An 18,161-nucleotide genomic window follows, 5' to 3' on the forward strand; every position below is an offset into this window, starting at 1 on the left:
TTATTTGGTCAAAATTCTTCCTTATCCATAGATCTGATAGCTAAACTATTCCATGCTCCTCTAATTTTCTTATGACATCACTCTTTCTGTCTAAATCATGTACTCATTTTGACCTTAGCTTGGTATATGGTGCAAGATGTTGGTTTATACCTAGTTTCTGCTAAACTAGCACTTTTTGACAAATATTGAGTTATTATCTCAATTGGTTCTTTTGGTTTATCAAACATTAGATTACTGTAGTCATTCACTCCTGTGTATTTTGTATCTAATCTATTCCACTGATCCACCACTCTATTTCTCTTTTTCTTTTCTTTTCTTCAATATAAATTTATTTCTTTTTAGTTTTCAACATTCACTTCCACAAGATTTTGAGTTCCAAATTTTCACCCCATATCACCCCTTCCCCCACCCCAAGATGGCATGCATTCTGAATATCCCTTCCCCTAGTCTGCCTTCTCGTCTATCTCCCAGCCCCCCTCTTATCCCCTTCCCTTTCTATTTTCCTGTAGGGCAAGATAGGCTTCTGTACCCCATTTCCTGTATTTCTGATTTCCTAGTTGCATGTGAAAACATTTCTTTTAAAACATGTGTTTTTAAAACTTTGGGTTCCAAATTTTCTCCCTTCCTCCCTTTCTACCCACCCTCATTGAAAAGGCAAGCAACTCAATATAGGGTATACACGTGTATTTATGCAAAACATGTCCATAGTAGACATATTGTGAAAAACTAACTCTACTTCCCTTAATCCTATTCTGCCCCTCCATTTATTCTGTTCTTTCTTTTGACCCTGTCCCTCCTCAGAAGTATTTGCTTCTGATTACCTCCTTTCCCAATCTGCCCTCCTCTCTATCATCACCCTGCTCTCTTGTCCCCTTCTCCCCTTATTTTCCTGTAGGGTAAGATAGATTTCCATACCCAATTGAATGTGTATGTTATTCCCTTCTTCAACCAAATCCTATGAGAATAAGTTTCACTCATTCCCTTTCACCTTCCCCCCATTTCCCCTGTGCTGTAAGAGACTTTTATTTTCTGGGTTTTTTTGTGAGATAATTTACCCCCTTCTACCTCTCCCTTTCTTCTTCTCCAAGTATAATCGTCTCTCATCCCTTAATTTTATTCTCCAGATATGACCCCCTTAATCTTCAACTCACCGTGTACCATCTATCCATCTATCTATCTATCTATACATACATACATATAATTTTCCCCCCTCCAACTACCCTAATGCTAACAAAGGTCTAATGAGTTGTAAATATCATCTTTCCCTACAGGAATGTAAACAGTTCAACCTTAATAAGTCTCTTATGATTTCTCTTTCCTGTTTACCTCTTCATGTTCCACTTGAGTCTTGTATTTGAAAGTCAAATTTTCTATTCAGCTCTGGTCTTTTCATCAAGAATGCTTGAAAGTCCTCTATTTCACTGAATGACCATTTTTTCCCCTGAAGGATTATACTCAGTTTTTCTGGGTAGGTGATTCTTGGTTGTAATCCTATCTCCTTTGCCCTCTGGAATATTATATTCCATGCCCTGCAGTCCTTTAATGTAGAAGCTGCTAAATCTTGTGTTATCCTGATTGTGTTTCCACAGTACTTGAACTGTTTCCTTCTGGCAGCTTGTAATATTTTCTCCTTGACTGGAACTCTGGAATTTGGCTACAATATTCCTAGGAGTTTTCCTTTGGGGATCTCTTTCAGGAGGAGATCTGTGGATTCTTTCAATTTCTATTTTGCCCTCTGGTTCTACTATATCAGGGCAGTTTTCCTTGATAATTTCTTGAAAGATGATGTCTAGGCTCTTTTTTTGATCATGGCTTTCAGATAGTCCAATAATTTTTAAATTCTCTCTCCTGGATCTATTTTCCAGGTCAGTTGTTTTTCCAATGAGATATTTCACATTGTTTTCTAATTTTTCATTCTTTTGGATTTGTTCTACTGTGACATGATTTCTCATAAAGTCACTATCTTCCAATTGCTCTATTCTAATTTTTAAGGAAGTATTTTTTTCAGTAAGTTTTTGGACTTCCTTTTCCATTTGGCCAATTTTTCTTTTTAGGGCATTTTTCTCCTCATTGGCTTTTTGGACCTCTTTTGCCATTTGGGTTAGGCTATTTTTTAAGGTGTTATTTTCTTCAGTATTTTTTGGGGGTCTCCTTTAGCAAGCTGTTGACTTGTTTTTCATGATTTTCTTGCATCACTCTCTGTTTTTCCTCTGCTTCCCTTACTTGCTTCTCAAGTTCCCTTTTGAGCTCTTCCAAGGCCTGGGACTGATTCATATTTTTCTTGGAGGCTTTGGATGTAGGAGCTTTGACTTTGTTGTCTTCTTCTGGTTGTATATTTTGATCTTCTTTTTCACCAAAGTAACATAATATAGTCTGACTCTTTTTGCACTGCTTGCTAATGATCCCGGCAGTTACTTGAGTTTTAAACTCTTTGTTAAGGTATGAATCTGCTTCCAATGTGGAGAATGTACTGTCCCAAGCTTTGGGGGGTTTGTACAGCTGTTTTCAGAGATGCTTGTAGGGACCTGTAAATTGTTAGTTCTTCCAAGGTGGTATGATAAGGGGCAAGGTGTTCTGGTCTATTAGTGACCACAAGCACTCCTTTCTGTCCTGGAACTATGAGGAAGGTTTTCTCTCTACAGCCACTACAAGCTCCACCATGCCAGCGCTCCTCCTCACCCCAGCACTGCCGCCCAGAACTGTGACCCATATCTAAACATGGGCAAAGCAAGAGATTCCTGCCTCAGCACTGGCAAAGAGATCACTGTGATCCCTCTCTGATCAGCCACTGGATTCCCCCTCAGTCTGTGGGCCAGAAGCTCAGGAAGCAGCTGCCCCCCCCCACCAGGGCCATGCTCTTGTGGAATGGAGCTGAAACCCCACCTTCCTTTCTCAGCACCGACAGAAACAGACTTTTCCCACTGACCTTCTAAGTTGTCTTTGGCATTGGTAGATTGAGGAGTCTGGAAACCTCCACAGCTGCCCATGATTCAGTCCTCTGAAGCCTGCTCCAGGTTTGCTGCGCTGTACTCCCCGCCCAGCGAGATACACCTTTCTGATCAATCATCCAGGTTGTCTTGGGCTAGAAATTTGTTTCACTCTGTGTTTTTATGGGTTCTGCTGCTTCAGAATTTGTTTAGAGCCATTTTTTATGAGTATATGGAGGGGTTTGGAGGAGAGCTCAAGCAAGTCACTGCTTTCACTCTGCCATCTTGGCTCCGCCCCCCCACCACTCTATTTCTTAACCAGTAATAGATTGTTTTGATGATTGCTTCTTTATAAGTTTAAGATCTGGTATTGCTAGGCCACCTTCTTTTACATTTTTTTTCATTGATGTCTGTGTTATTCTTGACAAATTGAATTTTGTTATAATTTTTTTGTAAGTGAACAAATTAATTTTTGGTAGTTTGATTGGCATGGACCTGAATAAGTGAATTAATTTAGATAGAATTGTCATTTTTTTTAATGTGGGCTCTACCTACCCATGAGCAATTAATGTTTCTCCAATTGCTTAGATCTGATTGTATTTATATAAAGTGTTTTGTAATTGTGTTCTTATAGTTTCTGGGTTTTTCCTGACATATAGACTCCCGAGTGTTTTATATTGTCTTCCAGTATTTGAAATGACATTTCTCTCTCTGTCTCTTCCTGATGGATTTGTTGATAGTATATAGAAACATTGATGATTAATAAGAATTTATTTCATATCCTAAAACTTTGCTGAAGTTGTTTTTTCAACTTGTTTTTAGTTGATTTTCTAGGTTTCTCAAAATGTACCACAATATTATCTGAAAAAGTTGATAGTTTTGCTTCCTTATTATCTGTTTTTTTTAATCTTTTTCTTCTCTTCTTGGTATAGCTAGTATTTCTAGTACAATATTAAATTATAGTGGTGCTAATGGATATCCTTGCTCATTCCCAATATTATTAGGAAGGCTTCTAGCTTATCCTCATTACAGATAATGCTTGCTCTTGGTTTTAAATACATATTTGTTGTCTTAAGAAAGGTTCCACTGAACTGAGTAAAGTAAGCAGAACCAAGAAAACAATATATACAGTAACTACAGCAATATAATAGAACAACAATGTATCAAAATTAAAAAAATAAATGTAACAAAGTTATAAACATCAAATAGGACTTGGATGATGACATATGAGAAGACACCTCAAACCTACCTCTTAGTGGAGATGGGAGGTCTACAGGTTTTGCCCATTGCACATGTTTTTGGTCTTTTTCAACATATAGATCAGTTGTGCTTTTTTATCTCTAAAAAATACTATTTGTCATATGGGATGGCTTTCTGGGAAGGAAAAGGGAGGAATACTTGGGATAACTATGGGGATGTAAGCAACAGAAAATGTTAGTCAAAAGTTATTTTTTGGGGCAGCTAGGTGGCACAGTGAATAGAGCGCTGATCCTGGAGTCAGGAAGACCTGAGTTCGAATCCAGTCTCAGACAAGACACTTGACACTAACTAGGTGTGTGACCCTGGTCAAGTCACTTAACCCCATTGCCTAGCAAAAACAAAAGATACATACATATATACATATGTGTGTGTGCGTGTATATATATATATATGTGTGTGTGTGTGTGTGTGTATGTGTGTGTGTGTGTGTGTGTGTATATTTAAATTATGTGATTGGTGCCTGTAGGATGGCCTCACATTGTTGTCTCAGAGACAGAAATCAATAGCCTTACTAAGATGCTTGCAGGCCCTCATCCTCCTCCTCCCCTCTTAGAAATACAAAACGGGAATCCTAGCTCATAATTCATATGGTAGAGAGAATAAACTTCTATTACATAAAGATACCAAGAGGTCTTAATTATTAATATAGCTATGTATAAATGTATATGCATGTACATATTCTATAGTAAACAATATCAATTATTTATATTCCTCAGAGTGAAGGACAATGCTAGCAATTACAAAATTCTAAGAAACAAACAGATTCTTGTATACATTATTAATAGGAGTATAGAAAAACAAAGACTAGACATTATGGAAAGCATTGTGACAGTTAAGGTTTTATTTGCCCTGCCACAACATTGGGGTTAAAAGGAATGTGTGGGAAGAATAAGTAGACTGAGTGTAGGGAAGAAAAGGTTCATGATGGAAAAATCAGTTTAGCTGAGGTACCCAGAATTTTTGGTCCTGGGTTTTTTCCACCTTGTGTAATCATTATGGAGAATGTGATTATTCATAGGTGTCTACATCAGTTTCTTATTCATGACAAATAGCATCCTTGAGCTCTCACACAGAAGTGTAGGAAAAAGTAAAGATGAAAGTGATAATCAGAGTCAGCCTTGGGCTAAAAATCAAAGCTGTACCAATTGAATTTACTCTGTGTATTCCCAAAGAGAGGTATCTGAAGACTTCAGACTTAAAACCATAACAAAATTTCATGGAGATGGCTTTCTTTTCCTCTCGTACTTTGTAGGTCTTAATAAGGATACTATTGAGGGGTGTGTGTGTGTGTGTGTGTGTGTGTGTGTGTGTGTGTGTATTTGGAGGGAGGATAATTATATAAGTTTCAATTGTGAGAACCTTATTTTAGCAGTTACACATTGAATTTGGAGTATGAAGACTTAGGTTTTGATATTCTCTCTGCTACTTACTTACTACCTGTATGATCTTATGCAAGTCATAACCTCTCTGGGCTTCAATTCCTTTATCTGTTGAATTAGGAGGACTACATTGTTCGGGTGAAAGAGCCTTGGATATGGAGTTAGGGAGCATGGGCTCAAATCTCAGCCCTGCTGCTTTTATTTATGTAACCTTGAAAAGATCACTCAACTTCTCTGGGCCTGTTTTCCTTATATGTAAAATTAAAGAAATGGACCAAAAGACTGCTAAGATTTCATTTGGCTATATATTATCAAATCCTAATGGGCTAATTGCCCAACTAACTATATTTTGCAAACAACTGGAGTAGATATTAGTCTTTGTCACATAGACTCAACTAATTTTAAAAAGACTTCTCTATAACTTTGCAACCCATCAAGCAAAAGCAGCTTCTATTATTAAGAAATTAGAGCATGACATTGATTCCATAATTATCATATTAGAGGACAGTAACTTTTAGCTTGTGAATTTATCAGCATATCAAAGCAGAGATATGTTACTATGATATTCACTCATAGGAAGCTGTATGCTTAAATTCAAATGCTAAGTATCATTGCATGAGGTTTTTTTTATGCATAAATTAATCCATTTTTTTCCATTGAGATCCAGTTTGGTCTGGGAGGAAACAATGCTGAAATAAATTTTAAATAGAATTTCTAGATCATTTGGCAGAGTATACTTCTCTAGAACACCTGGTAGGTCTCATAGGCCTGTCAGCTTATTCATGGAATAGAATAACAAAAGAGAATGACAAGCTGGAACACAAGAATTGTAGAATGTGTGGATGGACATGCAATAAAGCTCTTAGCCTATGTATTTGGGGTCAAATTGGTAATGACATAGCATAGTTGCCCCTTTTTCCTTTCCTGTAGAGAAGAAAAGAGAGGTAGAATATGGAAGGAGTAAATACCATACTCAACTTGTAGTAAAGAAGGTAAAAGAAGTAGATGTACTAGTACAATGCATAAATCAGGAGTGGGAAAACTGTGACCTTAAGGCCACATATGGCCTTCCAGTTCCTTAAGTGCAGCCTTTTGACTGAATCTAAATCTTACAGAACAAATTCTATTATTAATGCCTTTTTGTTCATATTTTTTATTTTTATTTTTTTTAAATGAACATATTTTAGATACCAAAGAATAAAATAAGTTTCAATGAAATAATCCTCCCAGATTGACTGGCACATTTAGAATATTAGTAAGCCATAAGGACTAAATTGATGGCTGCTCTGCTCATTATTCAGTTCTAACTCCCCCTGCCTGACTGGCACTACTACCACACTTGGCTGGTCATCAAGAGTTCATGGGAGTTGAGTATGCCAATCTGTTATCAGCTTTTGATAATGGTGCACTGTGTTTCTGTTTGAAGTAGAATTTGTGAATAGCTGCATAGCTCAACAATATTTTGAAATTCTATCTGTTTAACATTTCATCATGTCAAAGAAAACTGAGAGAATGCTGAAGGAAGAAAACAGATTTTTTTTTAATGAGGATTGGGAATTGCAATATTATCTTGTTTCTGCTAAAGATAAGATGATTTGCTTGTTTTGTGATACTGCAATATCAACATTAAAGAAATTCAGTGCTCATCAGCATTATAACACTTATAAGGACCACAAATATTTCAAATTAGAGGGAGAGGTATGAAAGATTGTATTGCAGAAATTAAAAGATGAAAAGTGAGGATAGGTAGGTGGTACAATGGATAGAGTGCTGGCCCTGGAATCAGGAGGACCTGAGTTCAAATCCAGACTCAGACTCTTGAGACTTAACTAGCTGTGTTGCCTTGGGCAAGTCACTAACCCTGATTGGCTTGCAAAAACAAAGAAAACAAAAAAACAAAAAGCAAAAGCAAAGACAATTCTTTCAAGCATCAATAAGACCTGAAAATAATGCCACTGAAGCAACTTATAAAATAGCTTATATACTCAGGAAAAAAGGGAAGCCATTCAGTGATGTAGGCATTATGAAAGAATGCACTGTTGAAGTTGTAGGATGCTTAGACCCCAATAATATATCAATGAAAGCATCTGGATCTGTTAATACCTCTTTTTTTTACTTAACTGATCCAGATTCTCTCATTTCTTTCATTGTATCTTGCATCAGTAAAATCTTTGTGCTAAAGCTACTATTTTAAGTGACACTTTGCAATGTTATAAGTATTATTAACTGTATCTGTGCAAATGCAACACAGCATTGTTAGTTTCATAACATGTTGAAGTTGAATGATGAGGTATTCAGTGTAGATTTGCCTTATCATTCTAAAGGGTATTGGCTATTGCAGGGACAGGTGTTAGCCAAAATTTTGTCTCTGTGAGAACAGATAATTAAACTTTATGAAGAACAGAATCAGCATTGTGAATTATTGAAAGATTTCTATAGGAATGCTGCATTTCTGTGTGATGTCATGTCAAATTTAAATGACTTGAATATTTCTTGGCAAGGTAAGGCTAAGTCTATACATGATGTGTGGCAAAAATCCAAGCATTTCAAGAACACCTTTTTTTTTTTTCAAAACACTTCTTTTTCAAAAGGAAATTTTGGATGAAAATTTTCCCCAGGTAGCAAAGGTCATTAATGAGCAGGATGATATGTGAGCCATTTAAAAAATACATTACTGTTATAGACCTACAATGAAAGGCTCACTGACTGAGAATCTTGACATCACACTCAAATTAGCATTTCAGCCTCACCTAGTTGATATCACCAAGGTACCTAGAGAACTATAGATGGAATTGATTGAGCTCTTAGTAGATGACATTTTAAAGTAATTGTTTGGTGCTAAGAAAGATCCAATTGAAATATGGAAAAATGCAGTAGAATACCTGCACCTTTGGCAAAATCCCCCCAAAATGCTTTCTTGCTTTTCCACCACTTATTGCTGTAAATCTACATTCTCCTTTCTAACCCAAATCAAGATGCCATGAAGGTTACAAATGACTGATACCCACCTACAGGAGCAAATGAAACTGCAGAACTCCATCCTGCAACCAAATACTCCAATGCTTTCCAAGAAAAAGCAGATATAACAGAGTCATTAAAAGGTTAGTTAACTTTAAAATTAACAAAAATTTTTCAGTTTTTAAAATTATTAAGTACATATAACGACTATAGTAATCTACTATTTGATAAACTCAAAGACCCCAGCTTCTGGGATAAGAGCTCACCATTTGACAAAAACTGTTGGGAAAACTGGAAAAGAATATGGCAAAAACTAGGTATAGACTAAAATCTTACACCATATATCAAAATAAAGTCAACATGGGTTCATGATTTAGATATAAAAGCTGATACTATAAGTAAACTGGGAAAGCAAAGAATAATTTACCTATCAGATGTATGGAGAATAGAAGCATTCATGACCAAACAGGAGACAGAAAACATTACAAAATGCAAATGGATAATTTTGATTACAATAAATTGAAAAGTTTTTGCACAAAGCCAATGCAACCAAGATTAGAAGGAAAGTAGAAAACTGGGAAAGAATTTTTACAACCTGTGCCTCTGATAAGGGCCTTATTTCTAAAATATATATAGAATTAAGTCAAATTTATAAGAAAGAAGTCATTCCTCAGTTGATAAATGATCAAAGAATATGAACAGACAGTTCTCAGATGAAGAAATTAAAGCCATCTATAGTCACATGAAAAAATGCTCTAAATCACTGTTGATTAGAAACATGCAAATCAAAACAACTCTGAGGTACCACATCACACCTATAATATTGGCCAACATGACAAAACAGAAAAACGATAAATGTTGGAGAAGATGTGGGAAAATTGGAGCACTAATGCATTGTTGGTGGAGTTGTGAACTGATCCAACTGTTTTGGGGAGCAATTTGAAACTATGCCCAAAGGGCTCTAAAAATTTGCATACCCTTTGACTCAGCAATAGCACTTCTAGGGCTGTATCCCAAAGAGATCAGACAAATGGGAAAAGGACCCACATGCACAAAAATATTTATAGCAGCCCTTTTTGTGGTGTCAAAGAATTGGAAATTCAGAGGATGCCCATCAATTGGGGAATGGCTGAACAAGTTGTAGTATATGAATGTAATGGAATACTGTTGTGGTATAAGAAATGATGATGGAGTAGCTAGATGGCACAGTGGATAGAGCACTGGCCCTGGGTTCAGGAGGACCTGAGTTCAAATCTGACCTCAAATACATAACACTTACTAGCTGTATGACCCTGGACAAGTCATTTAACCCTATTGCCTAGCCAAAAAAGGAAAAAAAAGAAAAAATTGATGAGCAGGGGGACTTCAGAAAAACCTTGAAAGACTAAGTGAAGTGAGCAGAACCAGGGAACATTGTACACAGTAACAGCCACATTGTGTGATGACTAACTTTGATAGATTTAGCATTTCTCAGCAATGCAAGGACCTAAGACATCTTCAAAGGTCTCATGATGAAAAATGCTATCCACATCCAAAGAAAGAACTGTGGAGTTTGAATGCAGATTGAAGCATACCATTTGCTTTTTTTTTAATTCTGTTTTGTTTTGTTTCCTCTTCCTGGTGGTTCCTCCTATTGGTTCTAATTCTTACTTACAACATCACTAATGTAAAAACATGTTTAATAGGAATATATATATATATATATATGTGTGTGTGTGTGTGTGTGTGTGTGTGTGTGTGTGGTGTATGTCTTATATCAGATTGCGCACTGTCTTGGGGAGGGAAGTGGGGAGGGAAGGGGAGAAAAATTTAAAACTCAAAAGCTTACGGAAGTGATTGCTGATAAATCAAAATAAATTAATAAAAAAATTGTGCATAGTAGTTAGATTTTTACAAAATAACATACATTTTTAAGTATATCTAATTGAAGTTTCTTGAATATGGCCTTATTTGATCACAGCTAAATATTAATGCAGTCTTCCAACATGAAAAAGTTCCCCACAGCTGGGATAAAGGCTGCAAGGATTAATGAAGCAACAGAGAAGCCCCAGGCACCATATTTGGCCATTGTTCTAGTGCTGTTTTTCAAGTATCTGCTACTAGCCTAAAGCTTGTGTTTGAAAGGTATTATAAATATCTTAAATGTTTTGACTAAATAGACTACATTAAGTATTCATTTGAAATTTGTGAATGAATGAAAGAGGAATGAAGGATACACAATGATAATAATCAAGGTCAGTGTTTCTCCAACAAATCTAAGGAATGTCACAAAGACCAGGCCATGATGAAGAGCAGGGCCATAACAGCTCAAACTAGATGATCTCAGATGCCAGTGAAAGCATCAGATTATGGAATAAACTGATCAGCTTCCTTATTTCTTCCTTTCTCCTCCTTTGTGCCTGGAGGGCAAGTGGGCTTTCTTAAATATTCAAATACTCTCTGTAATAATAATAGACAGATCAATATTTAGGGCTCTAAAGACTATTCATTTGGATCTCCTAAATTTATATTTACAAATGAGCTTTAAAGAGATTGAATGATTTGGCAGATATGACACAACCAAAAAATTACAGAAGCAAGACTAGAACCCAGGATTTTTTGCTCCCAATTCAGTGTTCACTCCATAAAGCTTTACTAGACTACTCAATGAAGTGCTCTGTTTATTACTATAAGGCCACCGTAATAGCTTTTTATGGTCACGTTCTTTTTTTTTCTCATTTGCCCACTCTATTTCTTGACTTTGAACTTTATGTTAAAGTTGATTCTGCTTACCTCAGGATAGGGAGGCAGTATACCAAGTTTCAGGCTTTTTTTTTCCTGCTGCTGTTTTTTAGAGCTAGTTCTGCAGCTTCCAAGATTGTGTTATACTATGAGAGATGTGGTCACTGCTCTCCTTGTCTGCGCTCTGGTCTTTACCTAGGATCCCTGTGGGTCCTTGCCCTCCTGCAGCTGTAAGTGCTAGTACCCCTCTCCACCCTAGAACTATAACCCAGAACTACTTATGGGCAATGGAGTTGCCAATCTACTTCAGCTGCACCCAGTGCCAGCAAAGATTCCCCTATAATGTCTTTCTGACCAGTTTTCTGACACCTTTTTTAGTCTGTGGGCTGAGTGCTCCTGAAGCTACTGATGCTGATGTCATGGCCTCTTCTAAGGCTCACCCCTCACGCTCCTTCTGTGCTCTGGGCTTGCACCTACCCCTGTGTTACAAACTTCTGCTGCAGATGTCCCAAGTTATCTTATACTGGAAAAAAATAATCGCCTCTGACCTTTTGCTGATTCTGTTAATCCAAAATTTGATTTGAGGCAATATTTTAAAGTTGTTTAGAAGGAAGTGTTTGGACAGTTGAGCTGGGTCCTGCCCATTACTCCTCCATCTTGGCTCCATCACTTTCAGTTATTAAGGACTTCCATAAGTCTTATCTATAACACAACCAATCAACTCTTCAATACAGTCCACCATTCTGTCAATATGATGTATATCTGGAGACCAGGGAAATATCTTAACAGCCAAGTAGCTCCTGTCCAACAAGCTCAAATTGGAATGGGTAGCCAGAATAAAGAATTCATTAAGAACATTAAGTAATGGATATATTGTTCATTGGGGTTGGTGATGAGTGACGCCATGATGAAATGTTGGCACAGCTCTTTTTGAACCAAAGCATCATGAGATCTAGGGAGCAAAGAATCAAACTGGCAAATAATTATAGACCTTGCAAGACATGTTACCAAGCTGATTACATGCACAGAAGAAAGATTCTGGTTTGGAAAGTACTGTAAGTTAAAAATTAGCACTCACTCTGTGAAAAAGCAATGGTGTCATAGTAATGCCTTATTTATTTAATGTTTTACATTTTTCCAAATACTTTCATACCACTGAAATTTTGAGGTAGGTAAGTCTGACATTATTCCTATTTTCAAGGGGAAGAAATTGAGGCTTAGTTTAAGTGATTTATCAAGGTTAAATGATCTGGCAAGGTTAGATTCTTCTGAGTTCCACAGACTCTCCATTATTAGTACTGCTATCTTAAAGTCAGAAGGAAACAGATATTTAGACTCAGCTTAAATATAAAGAGAAACAAGATCAATATTGTTTAGGGCCCTTAGAGACTATTTATTTGCATCCCCTTAATTTATATTTGCAAATGAGCTTTAGAGAGATTGAATGATTTGGCAGAGGTGACACAACCAATAAATCACAGAACCAAGACTAGAACCCAGGATTTTTTACTCCTAATTCAGTGCTCATTCCATAAAGCTTTATTAGATTACTCAATACAATGCCCTGTGTTATATATCATAAGAGGATACAAAGATAAATGAAACATGATCTCCAGGTGCTTTTACATCTTCTCTCCAATCCTGAATATGCCCAAGTACCTCACCTTAAATGCCTCAAATAATGGAGGAGTTGAGTTCTAATGCTATCTCTGGTCTCTTCTTTGTAGCAAATTGCTCACCACTGCTTGAGTAATATTAAAATACTGCTCCAAGCATACCATTCATTTGCTTATAAGGTAGGAACTTCTGATCCTGGTATTTGAGGTACTCCATAATCTGGTTCTAATTTACTTTTCTAGCTTTGTATCTTGTTATTCCCATTGATATGCTCTAAATACCATTTAAGTTAGTCTGCCCTTCATCCCCTTTTCTTATCCTACCCATTTCTAGGTCCACCTTGTATATGCCTTCCTGCTTCTATACTGGGAATAGATTTTCTCCCACCATGCTCCACTGAAATCTTCCTTTCAAGGCCCAAATCGATTGCCATTTCTTACATAAATACTTCTCTTATCCCACCTCCCAGATGAAAATTTTCCCCCTCACCCTTATATTTTTGATAGAATTGTGTCTGAATATCTTTTTTATTATATGACACTCCCCCTTGTATCATTGTTATTTATTTATATGTCTCTTCTCTCTAGACCACTCATTAATTGAAAGATTTATTATTGCATCCTTAATACCTAATATAGTACCCTACATGGAGTAGTAATAGAAAATGATAATTATAATAATAGCATTTATATAACAAACTGTTTGAAAACCTCTTTATAAATTTTATCACATTTGATCTTCACAATAACTCTGTGTGGCAAGTGCTATCATTATCTTCATTTTACCAACGAAAAAACTGAGGCTGAAGGATGTTAAATGACTTCCCAGCATCACGTACCTAATAAGTTTCTGAGACTGAATTTGAACACAGTTTTTCCTGATGCCAAGTCCACCTAGTTGCTTAATAAATGTTCATAAAACTGAACAGATTAAACAATGCCTGCCTCTTTCATAATGAATAAATTTCATGCCACAGGTGATATAAAGAGAAGACAAGAAAAGCTCAGAAGGAAAGAGAATCCGTAAAGAGATTCTCTGAGTATAAATAGTTATATATTTTGATCAAATAACTCTCAAGTCCCTATGCCTTTCTGTAGTTATAGAAAAACAGACTATTGCCGCATCTATTACAATTATTGTCTTTTTTTATGTTTTATATTCCAAAAACAAACCCCCCAAAAACAAAACACAAAACTTTTGGATTCCTCCAAAATCTATGAGAGGACTTACAGAGATAACACTTCCAAAGCTATACATATAAATTTATTCAAGGTTTGAATCTAGTAGGGGGAAAAAGACTTTTTATCCTGTGTATATAAATTGTAAAATCAGGTCACAGCAATCTTGTTCACAGCTGCTAGCTTGCTACAATCTCACTCACAGTGGGCTGCCACTGGATGGCTGGTACTGTTCTGTTTTTACTCTAGCTGAGAATGTTGGAGATTTGGGACATTTGCCCCACTACATACTACCCAAGATCAATTTGTTTCTCCTCTCTCTTCCCCACCTCCCACTTATTCACACATGGGAACTCACACATTTTCATGTTATTTCCTACTTATCTATGCCTACTGTGCTCCTATAAGGTCTTGTCATAAATGCAGGTTCACAGAATTTCAGAGTAGCCAGGAACCTCAGAGACCATCTAGACCAACCTGGAGATGAACAAGAATCCAATCTACTATAGCCCTAAAGGTGATCCTCCATTTGTTGATTTAAAAATTCTAGTAAGATAAGAATATACTTCCTCCAAAGACTGCTCATTACACTTCTCAATAGCTCTAGTTATTTAGAAATGTTTTCTTATATCAGACTTAAATTTGCCCCCTTGCGACTTGTATATGTTGTTCCTAGATCTGCCCTCTAAAGTTAACAAGTCTGTTCTATTCTGCAGGATAATGCCCCTTCCAATGCCTTTTAACCATAATATGCTTTAAGGCCCTTCACTATCACATTCCAAATTTGTCAATATCCTTACTAAAATATCATGACAAAAGCAGAATGTTATACTTCAGATATGGCTCATGTAGGTTATAATACAAGATTGTTTTCTCAAATTTTTGTTGTCGTACCTCCTCACTCCCAACTCAGATTCTTTATTTTGCACTCGTGAAATCAATGAAGTACAAATGATAAGGATGGTATCTAGACCCCAAAAAGGAAAAACCCTGGACTTTCCCACCCGGCCAAAATTTCTGGTGTTCCCCTGAGGCTATAATCCCATCAACTAGCCTTTCATTGTGGCTATGCCCAATCTGTTACCCTTAACCTAGCCTAGACCTCTCTAAGTCCCTTGGCCACTTCCCACCCTTGGTCCTATCTAGGCCTCATTCTCCTTTGGCCACATGGTCCAGGTCTCTGGAGTTCTATTACTTCATAGACTACTTGGCCACTCCTAGATCCCTTCCATGATCTTTCTGTATATAAGTCCATCTTGTCTCCATTAAGATGCTTAGATTCTTAAAATCTAGCCAATGGGTCACTAATGTTCAGATTCCTTAAGGGTCTGCCCGATATGGTGGATGTTCTAATAAACTTTGTCTTTGGCTGAAAGAAGGCTTGAGTCAAATTCTTTTGGGAAGGACCTATGTGTTGTGATATTGGGGTCCCAGCACCCTTAAAATCCCAAATCACAATAGACACACACTATATACATATACATACACACACACACACACACACACACGTATATAGTACAGAAAAAGGGTCACTGGCTCTGGCATCAGAGGACCAGGGTTAAGGCCTGCCTCTAACACTATCTGTATAACTTTAGAGACAAATCACATAATGTCCCTGGACCTCCATTTCTTTATCTATAAAACAAGTGGCTGGGACTAGATAGCTTTTGATTTTCTTTTGAGTTAGAGATCTAAAATCCTATTTCATATGTATTCTTACAAAGTACTCTCATATTTGGCCCAGCAGCGAAATCTTTTCAAATCACCTAATGTTTTAATGATCCTCCTAGATGGGTATCACCCGTATATTTTTAAAGAATGCCATATCAACCTTTATCTAAATCATTGATAAAAAAATGTCAATAAAGCATAGTACCACACACCATGGTGGTGTGCACCTACAAGGAAGGCTGGGTCTGGCAGATCTCTTGAATGCAGGAGTTCTGAGTTGGGGTAGGCTATATTAATCAAGTCTTTACACTAAGTCCGGAATGAATTTGGTGATCCACTGGGACCACATACTAAGGAGATTCCCTAAGGAGAGGGAAATTAGCTCAGGCTAGAAATAGAGTAAGGGAAAGCTGATCAGTAGTGGTAGCAGCTGTATGAATAGCCCTTGACCTTCCAGCGTGGGCAAGATTGGCATTTTGAACTTGATGTGTTGTTGACAGCTTACATTTAATATATAAAAAAACTGTACTTATTATCTTTTCCCCAAAACTATCACTTCTTCCTAACTTCTCTATAACTTTTCAGGTCACCACCATCTTCTTCCCAGTCACCCAGGCTCTAAACCTAGGTGTCATCCTTGATTCCCCATACCAATATCTCATTCCCTAATATCAAATGTCAACATTTCTACTTTGGTAACATATGTCACACGCCCCTTTCCCTCCATTGATATTACCAACATGCTAGTGCAGGCCCATATCACCTACTTTCCCCATCACAGTTTGGATATATCACTGGTCTGCCTAAACAACTGAATGGGAATTTGGGGGGAGCTTTGTGGAAGATACAGGTGACACATGAAGGCCAGCAAATGACACAGAGCCTCTGACCAAATATTTAACCCAGATTTTAGAATAAAGTATTGTAAACACTCATTTAAAAAAAAAGGGGGGGGGGGAATAGACCTCTCTGGTATGAAGGGATGGCCAAAAAATTTTATGTGGATTTTCCAGATCCAGGGGCACCTGACCCTAAACCCCATGATATGGAATTGGTAACTGTGCTTGCAATAGCCTGATTTTGGGTCTCAAGTCTCTCCTTGCTGTAGTCTATCTTCCACTTGGCTGTCAAATTCATCTTAATGTCCAAGTCTGATTATGCCACCACCACTCATTCAGTCAAGTCCAGGAGGTCCCAATTGCCTCCAGGATCAAATATAAGATCCTCAGTTTGGCCTTTCAAATCTTCCATAATCTGAATCCTTCTTATCTATCCATTTTTCTTCTGCCTTCCATACTGCCAGGTAATCAATGATCTAGAGGCACTGAATTCCTTGCTCTTCCTCACACTAGGTATTCCATCTTCCAACTGTTGAGGTTTAGGGGTACTGGGACACCAAAATAGCAGGGCAGGTTCTGCCTGAATGAATTTGACCTAAGCCTTCTTTCAGCCAAAGACAAGGTTTATTAAAGATCCTTCATATTGGCCAGACTTTTAAGGAATCTGAACATTTGTGATACTCCTATCGGCAAGTGGGCTAGATTGAATCTGAGCACCTTAATTGAGATATACAGAAAGACTGTGGGAAAGATCTAGGGCCAAGTAGTCTGGGGTGCCTGGAGGAGGGGGTCTAGGGGAAATCTTTATGGGAGAGGCCAGTAGGCTGGGGTGACTGGAGGCCAAAGCCTTGACCAAGAGAATGGGTCTAGATAAGATCAAGAGTGGGAAGTAGCCTGAGGCAATTCATATGAAATAGACAAAGAAGGGCTGGGCTAGATTAAAGGTAACAGAGAATTGGGCTTAAAGATAATGAAAGACCGGTCGATAGGCCTGAGACTTACTTGATCTAGTGGGTGAATACATGGAGAGTCCAAGGTGGGGTTTTCCAGGGCCACACAAATGAGATCCAAATTCTTTTCAGGGTAAGAGGCAAAGCTCTAGGTTTGGACCCTACCCTGTCCCAGCCACTGGCACTTTTACTTGTTGTCTCCCATGCGTAGAAATTTCTTTTCTTTTTAGATACCTCCTGGATTCTCTGTCTTCTTTCGAGTCTCAATTAAAAATCCCATCTCCTACAAGAGGGCTTTTCTATTCTCAGCTGTTTGCATGCTGTTTCCTATATTAGATTCCAAGTTTCTTGAGAGTAAGCATAGTCTTTGCTTTTCTTTATATACCTAGCCCTCAGCATAGTGTCTGGTACACAGTAAATGCTTCAGGAAAGCTAGTTAGCTAATTCATCAAGTCTTTAAAATAAAATTTATTAATATATTAAAGAACCCAGAGACAAGTACTTTTGGGGGCACTCCAGCCTCCCTTTATTTTAACTTTGAAGCATTAATAAATAAAATTGGGTTTCAGCCATTTAGTCTATCTGAATCTACTTACCTGCCCACATCTATGCCGTATTTCTTGATCTTGCCTACAAGTATAACCCAAGTTTTTAGCAACTG

The 18,161-nt window shown here is 37.4% G+C and overlaps 1 long non-coding RNA gene across 3 annotated transcripts in view; it reads right to left on the reverse strand.

Annotated features, from left to right (window-relative positions):
- Positions 1-18,161, reverse strand: part of LOC144454332 (uncharacterized) — a 64,685-nt gene that overhangs the window by 37,265 nt on the left and 9,259 nt on the right. Inside the window, exon 2 of one of the 3 annotated variants that reach the window (XR_013482724.1) lies at positions 8,575-8,628. The exons of the other annotated variants lie outside the window; for them this stretch is intronic. This is a non-coding gene — a long non-coding RNA (uncharacterized LOC144454332). The remainder of the gene's footprint in view (positions 1-8,574; positions 8,629-18,161) is intronic. 3 annotated transcript variants of the gene reach the window in all.

The sequence above is a fragment of the Phascolarctos cinereus genome, unplaced genomic scaffold (assembly GCF_003287225.1).
Source record: "Phascolarctos cinereus isolate Bilbo 61053 unplaced genomic scaffold, phaCin_HiC Scaffold_1;HRSCAF=81, whole genome shotgun sequence".
In the NCBI taxonomy this organism is placed as follows: Eukaryota; Metazoa; Chordata; class Mammalia; order Diprotodontia; family Phascolarctidae; genus Phascolarctos; species Phascolarctos cinereus.